Source organism: Neoarius graeffei, chromosome 2 (genome assembly GCF_027579695.1).
Source record: "Neoarius graeffei isolate fNeoGra1 chromosome 2, fNeoGra1.pri, whole genome shotgun sequence".
Lineage (NCBI taxonomy): Eukaryota > Metazoa > Chordata > Actinopteri > Siluriformes > Ariidae > Neoarius > Neoarius graeffei.
The window spans coordinates 107313614-107332557 of record NC_083570.1 but is presented as its reverse complement, the minus strand read 5'-3'; positions in this window follow the sequence as shown (position 1 = coordinate 107332557).

Here is an 18944-nt window from a genome sequence, read left to right as displayed (position 1 = left end):
ACCTGCAATGGCCCAAGTGCATGCCCAGATATCATGCTTCCACTTTTTCAGTCGCACACTTCTTTGGGTTCATTCTGAGTCACACCTGTGTCAACAATCTCTGGACAGCCCCTGGATGCTGAATATTATGACTAGTAATCTATAGCACAATGTCATCCACTGTAGATAGGCAGAGGTGTATGCCCATGAGTCACTGAAATGTTGTGGGGGCCCAGAATAACCCAAATAGAAGTGTGACAAATTGATGTAAACCAAACAAAGTGGAAAAGGCTGTTTTCTCAGGCAGTAAGGCAGTCAAAGGGATCTGCCAATATCCCTTTTTTCAAATCCAGTGTAAAATAAAAGCAAGCCATGTCTAACCAATCAAGTAGTTTGTCAATACAAGGCATTGAGTCTGCACCAAGTTTCAACACCACATTGACTTTTCTACAGTCCACATAGACCCGGACAGACACATTGGTCTTGGGCACTAAGACCACCAGACTGCTCCAATCAATGTGGGACTCTTAAGTCAAGCATAGCCTGAAGTTCATTCTAAACTATGTTTTTCTTGTGTTTACACTTCTGTGAGCTCTTGGAATGCTTTGGGGCCATCCTGTAGACACAACTTTGTTAGCATGATGTAAGGCATTCATGTGGCACTCGCTGGGGCTGCTGTTGGCATATCAGGCTCCAGAGCACCTGCCAAGCCTCTTCCTGAGACTGGAACAACACACTGAACCTCTGTTCCTACTCCATGCGCATCATGATTAGGACCTGGTGGTGCGTCTGGTGGATGCTGGTGAAGGCATGGATGAGTTCTGCAATGGCTGAGGAGTCCATGAGAGTGATTCTTCTTCACTCCTGGGTTGCACCATTAGTGTGGAATGTGCAGGTTTGTGGTTCTGCAGCTCTCAGCTCTCCCTCTCTGTCTCTCATGGATCTGGTCTCTCTGCTCTTTATCTCCTCATGCAACTCACTACAACACATAACACTCCTTAGTAGCAATCCCACACAGGTGTGAATCCTGACCACTCACCTCACAGAGCTTCTCTCTCCATTCACAAACCGGTGCTTGACCATGCCCCCACTTCCACTGTAATTAAATAGTAGTAGAAGAATTTAATGTGAGTAATACTCTTGTAAAGTTTAAATATGGCAAAATACTTCAGTATAGTAATGAAGCTACTCAGTGTAGCAGAATGAATGGGTGGAGTCCCTCCTAATGACTGGGTAATGGTTAGCCTATAGATAGTTTTCACATGATGTCACAGAGTCGGGGATTCCCTAGTGGCGGCCATCTTGCGGGTCAAGCTTACCATACGGGTGACTGAGCACACATTGTAACGCGCGAGTACAAAATCTTCAAAAGAACCCAAGCAGGTTATTTAAAGCTAGCAATGGTGCACACCTGTTGTATTCACGGCTGTCGTAATAGGTCAGATGATGACGTCAAGTGGAGCTTTTATGGAATTCCCACTGTACGGGAGCACGAAGGCGAGCAAACAAAGAAACTCAGCATACAAAGGAGAAATCTATGGCTTGCAAGAATCAACCACAAGGATTATCAGCCTTCCAAACACAGCAAAGTCTGTTCCGATCATTTTATAAGTGGTAAGTTGTTTAAATAAACAATCAATTGTGTTTAAGTTTGTTTTTGGAAACCAAAACATTGTGTAAACAATCTCTGGAGAATGCCTAACTGGAACCGCTGAGTGTACATTTACATTGTAATGTACACTTAATATCGCTCGTTTGTCACGTTTCTATTTGACACTTGTCACTTCACTCACGCAAGGGTCATTTTTGAAAAACATTTTAGGTCTATTCTGTATGCAGGGATGCAAACAGCGCGCCTTTTGGCAGATGCCGCCTTTTTCACGGCTGAATCGCGCAGATCAGATATTTTTTTTAGGGGGGGCGTTGGAGTGTCTGATTATAATTTCAAAGTATATTCTGTATTAAAATTACTAAATAAGCAAATCCGTTACAGTCCATGAAACATAGAAAGTATAAGGATGAGAAAAAAACAGTGAATCGGAAAGCTGCGCACATTTGCGCAGCTTCGCGCAAATGTGCGCAGCTTTCCGATGCAAAGCAATATTGCACAGTATTCATAATAGTCTTAAATCAACTCAATATTATACACACACATATATTTATATGCAGTGTTGAGAGCTCTAAAATTCCAATGTTTACATACCTTGGCTGTAATTAGGACATGACTGTCACTTGTTTTTATATGGTGGACTTCATGGATCCAGCCACAGACAAAATAATTGTATGACTCCAGCAACTTGTATGCTTTGAGGTCGTCAAGTGTGTAGGCACTTTTACTATTCACAAAATAGTTCACAATATCAGGGTACGATATGGATGGCAGCCCTGCATAGTCACTTGAAAATGCATCTTTGTCCACTTCGTAGGGGTCAATTCCCCCAATCAAGGACAGTTTGGCTGCATACCGTTGTCGTGAGATGTCGTCCAATGTATCCATATACTTCCATTTGCTTGATTTTGCCGACATTGATCTTTATTTTAGAAAACTGACTATATAACTTTATAAATTCGTCCAAGATAACGTAGCCGGTAATGGCGATGGTCCTTTGTTTGCCCCACAATATGGTGGCTGGAGGGTGTTCCCCGGAATGCCGTGACGTCAGTGAAAACTATCTATTGGTATACCTGGCTACCGTATATAATGGTAGGTGGCGTTTGCTCCGGAAAACACCTGAACAACACCGGCCTTTGTAAATTCCTGTTACACCCCTTCTGCCGGTTGCTGCACCATTGGTTGTTTACTTCGCTGCTCTCTGAAGTTTTGGTGCAGGATTCATTCTGGTAGGTCTCTTCCTCAATTTTTCATACTAAAATTTTATCAGGTTTGCATGTTTTAAAACAAACACTCCATTTCAGTCAACGGGCCGCTCAAATGATTGTACTGCATTAGTTCCCCTGCCTCGAGTGATGAGCTGCTGCTTGATTGGTATGTAGCATGGGCGATTGCTCTAAGACAACGAGGGAGGCTCAGCCTCCTCTAAAAATGCCCTTATAACTTTAATGTGCGCATGAGTTTCTCCCCCTCGTGACAGCGCGATGCAGCGCAGCCTCAGTGGACTTCAATGGCATTTGGGAGCTCTGCGCTTTTCAGTCTCAAAATGCAAGATGATTATTGGACAAATACTGCGAAAACGCCCGCCTACGGACTCCCACGGACTCCCAGCCTCAGTGGACTTCAATGGCATTTGGGAGCTCTGCGCTTTTCAATCTCAAAATGCAAGACAGTTATTGGACAAATACTGCGAAAACGCCCGCCTACGGACTCCGAGCCTCACATGGGAGAGACATGGCAGTTTCCGCGAGGAGACTGGTGATTGGTGAAAGCGGCTGGATATTTTCTTTGATTGACAGCTCGTTTCAACTATAGACAGGCAGCGGTGAATCTCAGTTCAGTCCCATGCGGATTTGCAAGTGCTGTGGTGTATTGTAAGAGATCAGCTTACATTTTGATTTCATTCATTACATACGGTTTCTACCAGCTTTTTTAGTTTGTATATATTTTCATTGTAAATAAAGTGTAAATATAGTGTTGTCAAGTTTGCTATCTTAGTTCCAGAAATTTCGTTTATTTGAGTGACTGAACTTGAACTTGAGGCTAGTCAGCTAGCAAGAAAGCTGCGCACGGATGCCAAGCATTGCTGATTTAATTTTGGCGAAGCCATTTGCCAGACTTCCTTTCGAGGAAAAAATTAAAATTAAAGAGCAGGGTAGACCAACGCCTCAAATTGACTTGGTGAAAAAGGTAGGGAATAATACTCGTTCCTTTCAGCTCTCCTGGTACGAGAAAGTGAATTGGCTAACAGCAAGTGACCCACATCAACAACAGTAAATAGGCTACTTTAGTAATATGTCATGGATGGACCAAAAATATAGAATCTATTTAAAATGTTTATGCTGAGTATATTATATTGGAATATATATTTCTCTGGATATGAATTAAACACAGCTACAATTTGGAAAACATTTTTAAACAAAAACACAGCCGAGAACATTTCACACTACAGACCTGGATTAAAAGTGAAGGGTTATCAAAATTGTCAATAAAACATTTCTCAGTCAAAATAAGTAAAATATAGGGAAAGTGTCATTGAATGAAATGTGTGGCACCCAGCTCTACTGCTGAGGTTCCTGACAAAGAGCTGCTTTCAATAATGATCAATTTTTAAACAACATGTCACAATTTTAAAATATAAAATGTTAAAATATCCCCCCCCCCCCCCCCAACACCACCATCATGTATATTGGACAGTAGGCTAATGGGCCAAAAGAACCTGTTATTTCACAGTTTGTGACCCTGCCCACAATCAGCCAGATCAGAGGCAAGAGTATGGGCAAAATTGATGTTTTTTCTTTTAAAATATGGAAATATCATAACCGACCAGCCTCCCCTGTTTGAAAGACTACCAGCCGCCACTGGTATGTAGCCTCTATGAGGTATTTAGTTTTGTTTTTTTGTCACTTTTATCTGGTTTTAATTTGGTATTTTGTCATGCATTGTAGGGATCTTTGGCTTGAGTTCACGTCTACTGCCGTCTGGGTGTGCATTGTGCTCACTGCTGCTTTACTGGCTCACTGCTGCTTTGTTGCGCTGTTTGTTGCCTGTATCTTCACTTGCTGCCTGGCTTGTTCCTTGCTGCACCACTCCCAGCACCTATTGTTGGTTGAAACCCCTAGGCTAGCTGTGGTGACGGATGTAAACAGCTGGTTTGCATAAAGGACATCATAAAGGACAACAACTTTTATGAGTTGCTGTCCTTTATGATTGTTTTGTTTATTGTGGTTTCGTGGCGCTATTGCCGCTATTTTCCTTTTTTTTTTTTGCCTATGTGTGTGAATGTGTAAGTGTGTACATGTATGTGGTGATTGGGCTCTATGTTGTCATTTATTTTCTATCAAGTGTATGTTAATAACCCAATTCCCTGACACTGTAGGGTGGGATTGGTTTTGGGTTTTTTTTAATTTGGGTTCTTTTTCTTTTATGTTTCTTTTCTTCTTCTTTGGGTTGAGTACTACGAGGAGGCCTACTGTCTACTGTTGTGGATCACCAGTGATTGCAGTATTTGGCCTACTACTATGATTCATTTGATTTGTACGTTTATAATTCTGTTTGCTTTGCTTGTAAGTTAACTATACTGCTGACAAGAAGCTCACAGCTCCGGGTCACCAATGTGTAGGGCCCTAATCCATTCATCCACCCATTCCATCCATTATCCATAACCGCTTATCCTGTGCAGGGTTACAGGCAAGCTGGAGCCTATCCCAGCTGACTATGGGCAAGAGGTGGGGTACACCCTGGACAAGTCACCAGGTCATCACAGGGCTAGCACATGGAGACAAACAATGATTCACACTCACATTCACACCTACAGTCAATTTAGAGCCACCAATTAACCTAACCTGCATGTCTTTGGACTGTGGGGGAAACTGGAGCACCCGGAGGAAACCCATGCAGACATGCAAACTCCGCACAGAAAGGCCCTTGCCGGCCACGGGGCTCGAGCCCGGACCTTCTTGCTGTGAGGCGACAGCACTAACCACTACACCACCGTGCCGCCCGAGGTTGTTTTTTTTTTTTAATTTGGGTTCTTTTTCTTTTATGTTTCTTTTCTGCTTCTTTGGGTTGAGTACTACAAGGAGGCCTACTGTCTATTGTTGTGGATCACCAGCGATTGCAGTATTTGGCCTACTACTATGATTCATTTGATTTGTACATTTATAATTCTGTTTGCTTTGCTTGTAAGTTAACTATACTGCTGACAAGAAGCTCACAGCTCCAGGTCACCAATGTGTAGGGCCCTAATCCATTCATCCACCCATTCCATCCATTATCCATAACCGCTTATCCTGTGCAGGGTTACAGGCAAGCTGGAGCCTATCCCAGCTGACTATGGGCAAGAGGTGGGGTACACCCTGGACAAGTCACCAGGTCATCACAGGGCTAGCACATGGAGACAAACAATGATTCACACTCACATTCACACCTACAGTCAATTTAGAGCCACCAATTAACCTAACCTGCATGTCTTTGGACTGTGGGGGAAACTGGAGCACCCGGAGGAAACCCATGCAGACATGCAAACTCCACACAGAAAGGCCCCCATCGGTCACTAGGCTCGAACCCAGAACCCTCTTGCTGTGAGGCGACAGTGCTAACCACTACACCACCATGCCGCCCGGGCCCTAATCCATTGGCCAGTTTTAGTTATTATATTATTGTTTGTAATTTGTTTTGTGTGAGTGTGTGTTTACTCCCAATACTGGCTTATCCCTTTTCTTCTATCTTGTTCCCAGGAGCTGAGAGCCTTAAGTATGGAGGACAGTTGTATCCCTGAGATGGTGGTGTCCCTTTCTTGTGTGCAGGAAACATTAGTCTTACGGAAAAATCACACACATTTCATATGTGATTGTGGAGGAGATATGGGACCACACTTAAAAAATATAAAAGTGCAATTTCCCTACAAGTAAGCCAAGTAAAGACGTGATATCATGTGAATTTAAGAAACACAGTAGCTGAGAAAAAAAAACCCCGAAAACCTGAGTTCATATTGATCACATGACAGGCAAGACTTATCGCATCATAAAAATTTAAGAGCTAATCACATTCCAGGATGCAAATGAGGGACATGTAACAGCAGTTTACTGAGAGAGTGCCTAGGTCATTGAATTTTTATTCACATGGATTTATTGATTATGGTTAAGTTTGGCTTTTTGCCATGCACAAAAAAAAAACTTGATGTGTATTTTTTCATGTATTTAGCCCGATACTGATGTTCCAGCATTCTTTCATCTTTTTAAAATCTTTAGATTTGGGATGATCTGCACTGCATATTTGCAGGTAAGTACAAGGAAGGCAAACAGGTGTGAGTGTGATTTAGCTGAGTGAAGAACAGAGCAGCGCTACATGTGTGTGACAGTTGAGCTCCTGACCGAGCTATTTTTGTAAGAGCACAGGGTCATTCCCGTAATACGGTGAGGAATTCAGAGCAGCCCAAACACACACACACACACACACATGCACAGAGCCAGGCCTGCATGCTCATACTTTACACACCCACACTATCATAATTTCAGTCTCCCCATATGGTATTCTGGGTTCAGTAACTAAAGACCCCAGGAAGTAACACGACTTCCCAAAGATGCATGACACTACACTGAATTTTGAGATAAATTAATCATGCATAAAGAATCACAAATGAAAACAAATTAATCATGCATAAAGAATCACATTTTAAAATAAATCTCATCTCATTATCTCTAGCCGCTTTATCCTGTTCTACAGGGTCGCAGGCAAGCTGGAGCCTATCCCAGCTGACTACGGGCGAAAGGCGGGGTACACCCTGGACAAGTCGCCAGGTCATCACAGGGCTGACACATAGACACAGACAACCATTCACACTCACATTCACACCTACGGTCAATTTAGAGTCACCAGTTAACCTAACCTGCATGTCTTTGGACTGTGGGGGAAACCGGAGCACCCGGAGGAAACCCACGCGGACACGGGGAGAACATGCAAACTCCGCACAGAAAGGCCCTCACCGGCCACGGGGCTCGAACCCGGACCTTCTTGCTGTGAGGCGACAGCGCTAACCACTATACCACCGTGCCGCCCATTTTAAAATAAATGAATTATGCAAAAAGTACAAATAAAAATAAATTAATCATGTATAAAGAATCTCATCTCATCTCATTATCTGTAGCCGCTTTATCCTTCTACAGGGTCGCAGGCAAGCTGGAGCCTATCCCAGCTGACTACGGGCGAAAGGCGGGGTACACCCTGGACAAGTCGCCAGGTCATCACAGGGCTGACACATAGACACAGACAACCATTCACACTCACATTCACACCTACGGTCAATTTAGAGTCACCAGTTAACCTAACCTGCATGTCTTTGGACTGTGGGGGAAACCGGAGCACCTGGAGGAAACCCACGCGGACACGGGGAGAACATGCAAACTCCACACAGAAAGGCCCTCGCCGGTCATGGGGCTCGAACTCGGACCTTCTTGCTGTGAGGCGACAGTGCTAACCACTACACCATTGTGCCGCCCCGTATAAAGAATCACTTATGAAAATAAATTGATCATGCATATAGAATCACATTTGAAAACTAGACTGCATTTCCACAGAGAAAATGCAAAGTGTACTTGCTGAGCTGTAGCAGAACAGCTATCATGCTAGCAAGCTAAAAGCTAGCATGCCAACATGCTAATGCCAACATGCTAACAACTAGCATACTAACAGCATACTAACATGCTAACAGTTAGCATACTAACATGCTAACAGCATACTAACATGCTAAAAGCTAGCATGTTAACATGTTAATGCTAACATGCTAATAGATAACATGCTAACAGCTAGCATTCTAACATGCTAATGATTAACATGCTATTTGTTAAAATTCTAACACTTTAAGGCTAATATGCTGACAGCTATCATGCTAACAGCTAACAGACTAACATGCTAATGGATAGTATGTTAACTTTAGCATGCTAACACGCTGAGGGTGACATACTAACAGTTAGCATGCTAACATCCTCAGGCAAACTCGCTAACAGCAAACATGCAAACTCTGCATGCTACCATGCTAATCCTAACATGCTAACAGCTCTCATGATAACATGCTAATGGTGAACATGCTAACAACTCACGAGCTAACAGCAGGCATGATATTGTAATGGGTAACATGCTAACAGCTAGCATGGTAACACGTGAATGCTTATATGCTAATTGCTATCGTGTGTGCGTGTAAGAATTCCTAATAAAGTGGCCATTGAGTTGAAGTTGATTTGCTGTCAAAGTCTCAAATGAGCAGATCCTTGCCAAATGCATCATCACCTATGGGGGAAGGGAGGAATGATTCAGTCAAGCTTCCATTGATTAGCGGCAAAATGGAGAAAAAATGGACGGATGAAAGGCAAGACAAAGACGAGTGCGGGTCAGAACCAATATCGTGTGTGATAGTGATTTGGCCTGAGGTGCCGTATGAAGTTTGGTGGATGTGTGGTGAAGTGTTACTGAGCAAAACTCCATTCATCTGAATGGGGCCAAAAATCAATGGAAGCCTATGGAGGTAAAAAGAGATGCGTGAAAATCAAGGAAAAGACGAGTGCAGGTCTCAGATGAGGGGATGGATCTGTGCGGGCACTTGGCCTGAGGCATCAAGTGAAGTTTCTTGAAGTTTGGTCACTTGGTTAAAAAAAATGATGGCGAGTGAAAGTTTTTCTCCTGAAACACCATTCATTTTCAATGGGGCCAAAAATCAATGCAAGCCTATGGAGGAAAAAGGGATGAGCAAAAAGAAAGGAAAAATATGAGTGCGGGTCAGAACCGATTGCATGTATGTGTCTGGGGAGTTGGCCTGAAGTATCACATGAGGTTTGGTGCATTTGCGATAGAGCGTGTCCGAGTAGGACGATTCGATTCATGAGCCCTATTCATTCTCTATGGGAAAAAAACAAAAGAAAAACGACAAGAACAAGAGAACGGGTGCACTGATCCAAAAGCTGTATACAAGCACACTACACCACTTCGGGCCAGATGTCTCAGAGCTGGAACTGTGTCTCTATCTCGAACGCCCTAGGAGGAGTAGTGGATCCAAAAAACGTGTCGGAATAAGGCAGAATAAGTAAACTTAAGAACAATAGTGTGTTTGCCTTTGGCAAGCACACTAACAAGTGAATCATGTGTAAAGAATCACTTATGAAAATTAATGAATTGTGTGTAAAGAAGTACATTTGAAAATAAATGAAGCATGCATAAACAATCACTTATGAAAACAAATGAAAGTGTAAATAATCACTTATGAAAATAAATTAATCATGTATATGGAATCACATTTGAAAATAAATTAATTGTGTGTAAAGAATCGCATTTGAAAATAAATGAATCATGCAATCACATTTGGAAACAAGTGAATCATGTGTAAAGAACCACAAATGAAAATAAATGAATCATGTGTGAAGAATCGCATTTGAAAAACAAATCATGTGTAAAGAATCACTTACGAAAACAAACAAATCGTGTGTAAAGAATCACATTTGAAAATAAATGAAGCATGCATAAAGAATCACTTATGAAAATGAATGAATCATGTGTAAAGAATTGCAAATGAAAATAAATGAATCATGTGTGAAGAATCACATTTGAAAAACAAATCATGTGTAAAGAATCCCATGTGAAAATAAATGAATCATGAATAAAGCATCACATTTGGAAACAAGTGAATCATGTGTAAAGAACCACAAATGAAAATAAATGAATCATGTGTGAAGAATCACATTTGAAAAACAAATCATGTGTAAAGAATCACTTATGAAAATAAATGAATCATGTGTGAAGAATCGCATTTGAAAAACAAATCATGTGTAAAGAATCACTTATGAAAACAAACGAATCATGTGTAAAGAATCACATTTGAAAAGAAATGAAGCATGCATAAAGAATCACTTATGAAAATGAATGAATCATGTGTAAAGAATCACATCTGAAAATAAATGAAGCATGCATAAAGAATCACTTATGAAAATGAATGAATCATGTGTAAAGAATCGCAAATGAACATAAATGAATCATGTGTGAAGACTCATGTGAAAATTAATGAATCATGTGTCAAGAATCATATACGAAAATAAATGAATCATGAACATAAAAATTATTTGTACAGACACTCATCTCATCTCATCTCATCTCATTATCTCTAGCCGCTTTATCCTGTTCTACAGGGTCGCAGGCAAGCTGGAACCTATCCCAGCTGACTACGGGCGAAAGGCGGGGTACACCCTGGACAAGTCGCCAGGTCATCACAGGGCTGTACAGACACTCATATACTGCAAATGAAACAATATGATATGACACCCCCACAGAGCATTCATTCTTTCTTCTGCTTCAGGCCACATAACTGGATCTACATCACACCTTATAGATTGTTTTTCAAGGCACCGGCCCTCATTGCCTCTAGCAATGACATTTGGTTATGCAGCTGGTGCTTGTACACCCTCCACCTCCACGCTGAAGAAACTCTTGAATTGGGTTACAGATAGGTGAATATGGTGGCAGAAACTACATGAAAATTCTTGAATGGGCATCAAACCAAGCTCTTATCTGATTTGAGTGGTGAAATCTAACGTTGTCCAAGATCACCACAAAATTTGACAGGTCTGGTGCAACCAGTCCTTTATCTTTTTTTAGTTGAATGATGGATAAATGTTCAAACTGTTTTAATGAGTTTCTCAGAGTCGAATGAGAAAAGCACTACACAATGAAGAATGTGTTTAAAGTTTTGCACTGTGTGTGTGCCTCAGCATTTGTAGTTGGAGGAATGTGAGTGTGCTGTGACCACATGTATTGCTGTTGTGTGAATTTGATGAACAGTTGTGAGAATGATGTTTTTGTTGTGAGAAATAGTCAAGTCAAGTTTATTTTTATAGCATTTTTAACAATAGACATTGTCACAAAGTGACAATGACCGCGAGTTGGCCTAGGGGTTAGCGTGTCTGCCTCTCGATCGGGAGATTGCGAGTTCTACTCACGGTCAGGTCATACCAAAGACCATCATAAAAATGGTACCTACTGCCATCTGGCAAGGCACGCTGCAATATAGATGCGAGTGGGGAGTCAAACTTTCACGGTTACCAGAGGACCCCCCCCCCCACTGTAACCCTAGCTATGTAATAGGCTGAGGGCTATGGAAATGGAGATCAGTGCCGCCACATGGTGTGGGAAGGACTTTGATTTGATTGATTGTGGCAAAGCAGCTTTACAGAATTGTAATGACTAACATAGCTAATTTTATCCCTAATCTATCCCCAATGAGCAAGCCTGTGGTGACAGTGGCAAGGAAAAACTCCCTCAGACGACATGAGGAAGAAACCAGACTCAAAAGGGAACCCATCCTCATTTGGGTGATAACAGACAACATGATGATAACATTTTTAACAGTTTTAACATGAAGTCTATTTTGTTATGTCAAATATGTCAAATTCATTGAGCAAAACTGTAATAAATGCTGTAAAATGCTTCAAAATGCTCAAAACATTGAAACACATTTGAGTTATTCTAGAATTTGGGGTACATTTCTCATCTCTGAGATAAACCCTTTGTTATTTTCCACAAAACAAATCTTTATTGAATCAGTTTCGAACAATAATGCAAATTATGATAAACTATCACCAATAGCAATGCTTTATATACATTTTAGACCCAATTTATCTATAAAACATTAACTAAATGACTCCCACCCCTCTCCCCACATTACTGGCTGTCTTCAAATCCTGAGTCATACATTCAACTCGAATAAACATGAAATGATTCAGTCTAACAATCTGTTTTTTGGGGCTTATTCTTTTAATTGTTATAAAATCAATTGCATAGAAAGTCTAGTTTCTGTATTATATGAAATTTCAGTCATCCATCCATCCATCCATTATATGAGGAATTGTGCTCCACTGATTGAAAAAAAATGTATTCTCTCCTCTGGATTTGACCCCAAGTTCTCATCTGCATCACATCTGATATCCTGTCTCACAATACATCTAGTGTAGTATGTCTTAGTATGCCTGACCCATTCTTGACATTGCTCTGTTGAAATATCTTGGCATCCAGCATTCATAGCAGCTAGTAATGACGTGATGATGTGGACGGTGGTCATAGTGAAGCTCCCCAAGCGTAAAGTGGACGTACCAAAGTTCCATATTTAAGAGAATATGGCCATGTTAGTCATATGGAAGACAGTCGAATCCCCGAGGACCTCTTGTACGGGGAGCTGGAACTGGGGTTGAGACCTGTCGGCCGACCTAAGTTACGTTTCAAGGATGTCTGCAAGAGAGACATGCGCGAAATTGATTTACCACCTGCAACTTGGGAATTTCTCGCTGTGAATTGAAGCGAATGGAGGACTGTGTGTAATCAGGCAATCGAAGCGGGTGAGCGCAAGCTTAATGCTAAAGCAGATGCAAAGAGGGCAAGGCGGAAGGCTAATACCGGGGTGGCACCAACAACATCGGCATTTATTTGTGAGATCTGTGGCCGTATCTGCCTCTCAAGAATTGGCCTGGTCAGCCACCAAAGAAAGTGTTTGCAAAAGCACTAAGTCATGGACCACGTCCGATGACTGTCTACTTGTATGTCTTGGTATGCCTGACCCATTCTTGACATTGCTCTGTTGAAATATCTTGGCATCCAGCATTCATAGCAGCTAGTAATGACGTGATGATGTGGACGGTGGTCATAGTGAAGCTCCCCAAGTGTAAAGTGGACGTACCAAAGTTCCATATTTAAGAGAATATGGTAATACATCAACCTGATTTTTGATGGCTTTTGTGACCGTACGACGGCCATACATACAAACAATATCTGTGAACCGTCACAGGGAACCTGAGTGCAAGTGTAAGTGCAAGGCAACATATCCTATAAACACTTGACCACCTGACAATGAAATTTGTGTCTTTATGGACATAAGATAGATGGGTTTTTATCCAGCGTTTATTACCTCGCCCAGGACAGAGTCCACCAGGGGCAAGGTATTGTTTTCGGTGGGGTTTCTCCATCCATCCATCCATTATCTGTAGCTGCTTATCCTATTCTACAGGGTCGCAGGCAAGCTGAAGCCTATCCCAGCTGACTATGGGCGAGAAGCAGGGTACACCCTGGACAAGTCGCCAGGTTATCGCAGGGCTGACACAGAGACAAACAACCATTCACACTCACATTCACACTTACAGTCAATTTAGAGCCACCAATTATCCTAACCTGCATGTCTTTGGACTGTGGGGGAAACCGGAGCACCCAGAGGAAACCCACGCAGACACGGGGAGAACATGCAAACTCCACACAGAAAGGCCCTCGTCGGCCACTGGGCTCAAACCCAGAACCTTCTTGCTGTGAGGTGACAGTGCTAACCACTACACCACCCTGCCACCTGGTGTGGTTTCTTTGTTTCTTTATTTCTTTGGTTTTTTGTTAGCAACATTACAAGAAAACAGCTGGACAAATCTTCATGAAAATTTCAGGATAGATGGGCATTGGTCTCAAATAGAACCTCCAACATTTTGAGGGTCATCTGGTCAATGTCATGGTCACCAAAAAGGTCAAAATCATTTCTTTTGCGATATCTTCCTGCATAGATTAGATTAGATTAGATTAGATTAGATTAGATTAGATTAGATTAGATTAGATTAGATTAGATTAGATTAGATTAGATTAGATTAGATTAGATTAGATTAGATTAGATTAGATTAGATAGAACTGTATTGATCCCTTTGAGCGGGTTCCCTCAGGGAAATTAAGATTCCAGCAGCATCATTACAGGATAAACAGAGAATAGAAAATAGAGAAAAAACTTCTAGATAAATTAAATTAAATTAAATTAAGTATTTACATATACAAATAAAAAAAGAATAAGATATGGGGAAGAGAGGAAGGGGGGGAAATAAAATAATAATAATAAAAAAGGGGCCAGCAGGAGAGATATTGCAGATTATATTGCACATTGTCCAGTATTGCTTATTGTTGGGCTAGGCTACTGCTCCTTCCCATCCTCTGTCCTCCTGTTACCCCTCCTCCCCTCCAGAGAGGAGTTGTACAGTCTGATGGCATGAGGGACAAAGGAGTTTTTAAGTCTGTTAGTCCTGCACTTGGGAAGGAGCATTCTGTCACTGAACAGGCTCCTCTGGTTGCTGATGACGGTGTGCAGAGGGTGACTGGCATCGTCCATGATGTTCAGTAGTTTATCCATAGTCCTCCTCTCTGCCACCGTCACCAGAGAGTCCAGCTTCATGCTGACTACAGAGCCGGCCTGCCTGATCAGTTTGTCCAGCCTGGATGTGTCCTTCTTGGATGTGCTGCCCCCCCAGCACACCACGGTGTAAAACAGGACACTGGCGACCACAGACTGGTAGAACATCCACAGGAGTTTCCTGCAGATGTTAAAGGACCGCAGCCTCCTAAGGAAGTATAGCCTGCTCTGTCCCTTCCTGTACAAGTGATTGGTGTTGCCAGTCCAGTCCAGCTTGCTGTCCAGCCACAGCCCGAGATACTTGTAGGAATCCACAGCCTCCACCTCGACTCCCATCAAATTTACTTCAAACCAATTACAAAATTTTCATCTTTCAATTCTGCTTCCATCTGCTTGATATGCTACATGATGGGGTATCTCTTATAGTTTTCTTTCAAACTTTCATTTGTTTGTGTGTGTGTGTGTGTGTGTGTGTGTGTGTGTGTGTGTGTGTGTGTGTGTGTGTGTGTGTGTGTTAACAATCTAGCATCTAGACGGTTGCACCGATTGACTTCAAATTTTTAGGGTAGGTGGGCAATGGTCCATAGATTACCTGATTAAGTTTTGGGGGTAATCAGGTCAAGGTCAAGGTCACCGAAAAGGTCAACCTTTTGGTCAAAATAACATATTTTCCATTATAACTCAAAAACGGTTGCCAATAGACAGATGTTTACTATTATGAGCATATAGGAACTCGCATATGGCCTTTCATTTGGCACAAAGATCTTTGACATTGAGTGACCTTGAAAGGTCAAACTCAAGGTCATGGAATTTCAGAAGTCTGTAACTTGAAAACGGTTGATGGTAGACAGATATTTACCATTATCAACTTATAGGAAGTGCCATATGGGCTTTCAGTTGGCACCATGACCTTTGACCTTAAATGACTTTGAAATGTCAAACTCAAGGTCATGGAATTTCATAGGACTATAATCTGGCAGCTGATGATTGAGAAATATTAGCATTATCAACATACAGTGGTGCTTGAAAGTTTATGAACCCTTTAGAATTTTTGATATTTCTGCGTAAATATGACCTAAAACATCATCAGATTTTTACACATGTCCTAAAAGTAGATAAAGAGAACCCAGTTAAACAAATGAGACAAAAATATTATACTTGGCCATTTACTTATTGAGGAAAATGATTCAAATATTACATATCTGTGAGTGGCAAAAGTATGTGAACCTCTAGGATTAGCAGTTCATTTGAAGGTGAAATTAGAGTCAGGTGTTTTCAGTCAATGGGACGACAATCAGGTGTGATTGTGATCGCGTTTGTGGAAGTGTATCATGGCACAAACAAAGGAGATTCCTGAGGACCTCAGAAAAAGTGTTGTTGATGCTCATCAGGCTGGAAAAGGTGACAAAACCATCTCAAAAGAGTTTGGACTCCACCAATCCATAGTCAGACAGATTGTGTGCAAATGGAGGAAATTCAAGACCATTGTTACCCTCCCGGCAGCACGGTGGTGTAGTGGTTAGTGCTGTCGCCTCACAGCAAGAAGGTCCGGGTTCGAGCCCCGTGGCCGGCGAGGGCCTTTCTGTGTGGAGTTTGCATGTTCTCCCCGTGTCCGCGTGGGTTTCCTCTGGGTGCTCCAGTTTCCCCCACAGTCCAAAGACATGCAGGTTAGGTTAACTGGTGACTCTAAATTGACCGTGAGTGTGAATGGTTGTCTGTGTCTATGTGTCAGCCCTGTGATGACCTGGCGACTTGTCCAGGGTGTACCCCGCCTTTCACCCGTAGTCAGCTGGGATAGGCTCCAGCTTGCCTGCGACCCTGTAGAACAGGATAAAGCGGCTAGAGATAATGAGATGAGATGTTACCCTCCCCAGGAGTGGTCGACCAACAAAGATCACTCCAAGAGCAAGGTGTGCAATAGTCAGCAAGGTCACAAAGGACCCCAGGGTAACTTCTAAGCAACTGAAGGCCTCTCTTACATTGGCTAATGTTAATGTTCATGAGTCTACCATCAGGAGAACACTGAACAACAATGGTGTGCATGGCAGGGTTGCAAAGGGAAAGCCACTGCTCTCCAAAAAGAACATTGCTGTTCGTCTGCAGTTTGCTAAAGATCACATGGACAAGCCAGAAGGCTATTGGAAAAATGTTTTGTGGACGGATGAGACCCAAATAGAATGTTTTGGTTTCAATGAGAAGCGTTATGTTTGGAGAAAGGAAAACACTGCATAAGAACCTTATCCCATCTGTGAAACATAGTGTGGCAGTGGGGGCATGGGTGAGCGTAGGTTTATGAATGGAGGGTGGAGTCGGGGAAGGTGAGTGGCCAAATCGCTACACCTGTTGTCAATTAATGTGTGTTTGTGTGTCTCTTGCAGTGATGGCACTCCATAAAAGGAGTAAGAGAGCAGAGGATGAGAGATTTGGACCAGAGCATGATGATGTGTGTGTGTGTGTCTGAGTGTCTGTATGACTGTCCCAAGTGAGAAAGTATTGTGCTGAAAAGCCAAATAAAAACAAATCTGAACGCTAACAACAGCCTGCTATACTTCTGTGCTCCACCCACATCCGGGCAGCTTTGACAGTGGTGCAGAAACCTGGGAGTGCAGAAGGGAACCCCCCCATGGAGTCCTCACCCTTTAAAGACCTCATCCATGCCCTCACCACGGCACAGCAGAACCAGCATCAAGCGCTGATTGCCCTCCAAAAGGAGCAGGAACAACAGTTCAAAGCTTTGATGCTGGCCCAACAAGAAGACCACCAGGCATTCCGGCACCTACTTACGTCGGCGGGGTCCACGACAGCCACTGTAGCGGACCCTCCCCACCTCACTCTAACAAAGATGGGTCCTCACGATAATCCAGAAGCCTTCCTCGCACTCTTGGAGCAAGCAGTGAAGGCATGGGGTTGGCCAGTCAAGCAGCACACAGTGCACCTCCTTCCCCTGCTGACTGGTGAGGCACAGCTTGCCGCGCTGCAGCTCCCCACCGACAACCGGCTCATATACACGGACCTCAAGAAAGCCATCCTCCAGCGTGTCAGCTGCTCCCCGGAGCAACAGCATCAGCGCTTCTGCTCGCTGCGCCTGGAGGAGGTCGGCCGGCCGTTTGCGTTCAGCCAACAACTCCAGGGCACCTGCTGGCAGTGGCTGAGGGCAGACGACCGTGACACCAAGGGAATTATCAACCTGGTGACACTGGAACAGTTCATCATGCGACTTCCAGAAGGAACGGCAGAGTGGGTCCAGTGTCATTGCCCGGCATCGGTGATGACTTTGAGAAGGAATAATTATCCTTTTCAAACATCAGTTTCAACACATGACTATTATTTTTGTCCCTTGTTTGGGGATACTAACCAATTTCTGATTGTTGCACCAGACTAGTACACCTGTTATTCAAACCTTTTTGGAGCCTTTGGCTGCAATTACAACTTCTGGAATATGTCTGTATCAGCTTTGCACATCTGGATGTTGATATTTTTATAATTAATGTTGCTGAAGCTCTTTTAGAGTGAATGGAGAATTCTGGTGAACAGTGCACAGTGAACGGCTTCTTTGCTGACTGACTGTATTTTGTTCTAAAATGGGGTTGAAGGTAACATGATCAAGTGGGGTTTTTTTCTGCATAGTTATAGCAAATACACAGTTTGGTTAAATAGCATCCATGGCAATGACATAAGGATATTATAGGCATGCTAATGATTGAAATACTGTACATTAACATAATTATTAGCTCATCCAGCTGACAGATGATGAGTTTATGCCATCGTGTGTTGTCCATTGTCCACATTTCACAAAAATCACTTTGTCTCTCTCAGTTCTTCACCGAGTTCTATTCTTTTTGGCAGGAAGGTAAGTCTGCCGAGGGTGCATATAGCTTCTACCCAAATTTGCATAATTGCAGTTAATAATGAAGATATGGAGTAATTAATCAATCCCTAATGAGCAGTTTCCACACAAATCACTTCTTCTCCCTCAATTCTTCACTGATTTTGATTCTTTCTGGCATGAAGATAGGGGTACCTAGGGTGCATATAACTTCTACCCAGATTTGCTTAATTACAATTATTAATGAAGTTATGGACTAATTAAGCCTTAATGAGCAGTTCAAGAAAAATTGCTTCTTCTTGGTCAATTCCTCGCCATTTTCGATTCTTTCTGGTAAATAGGTC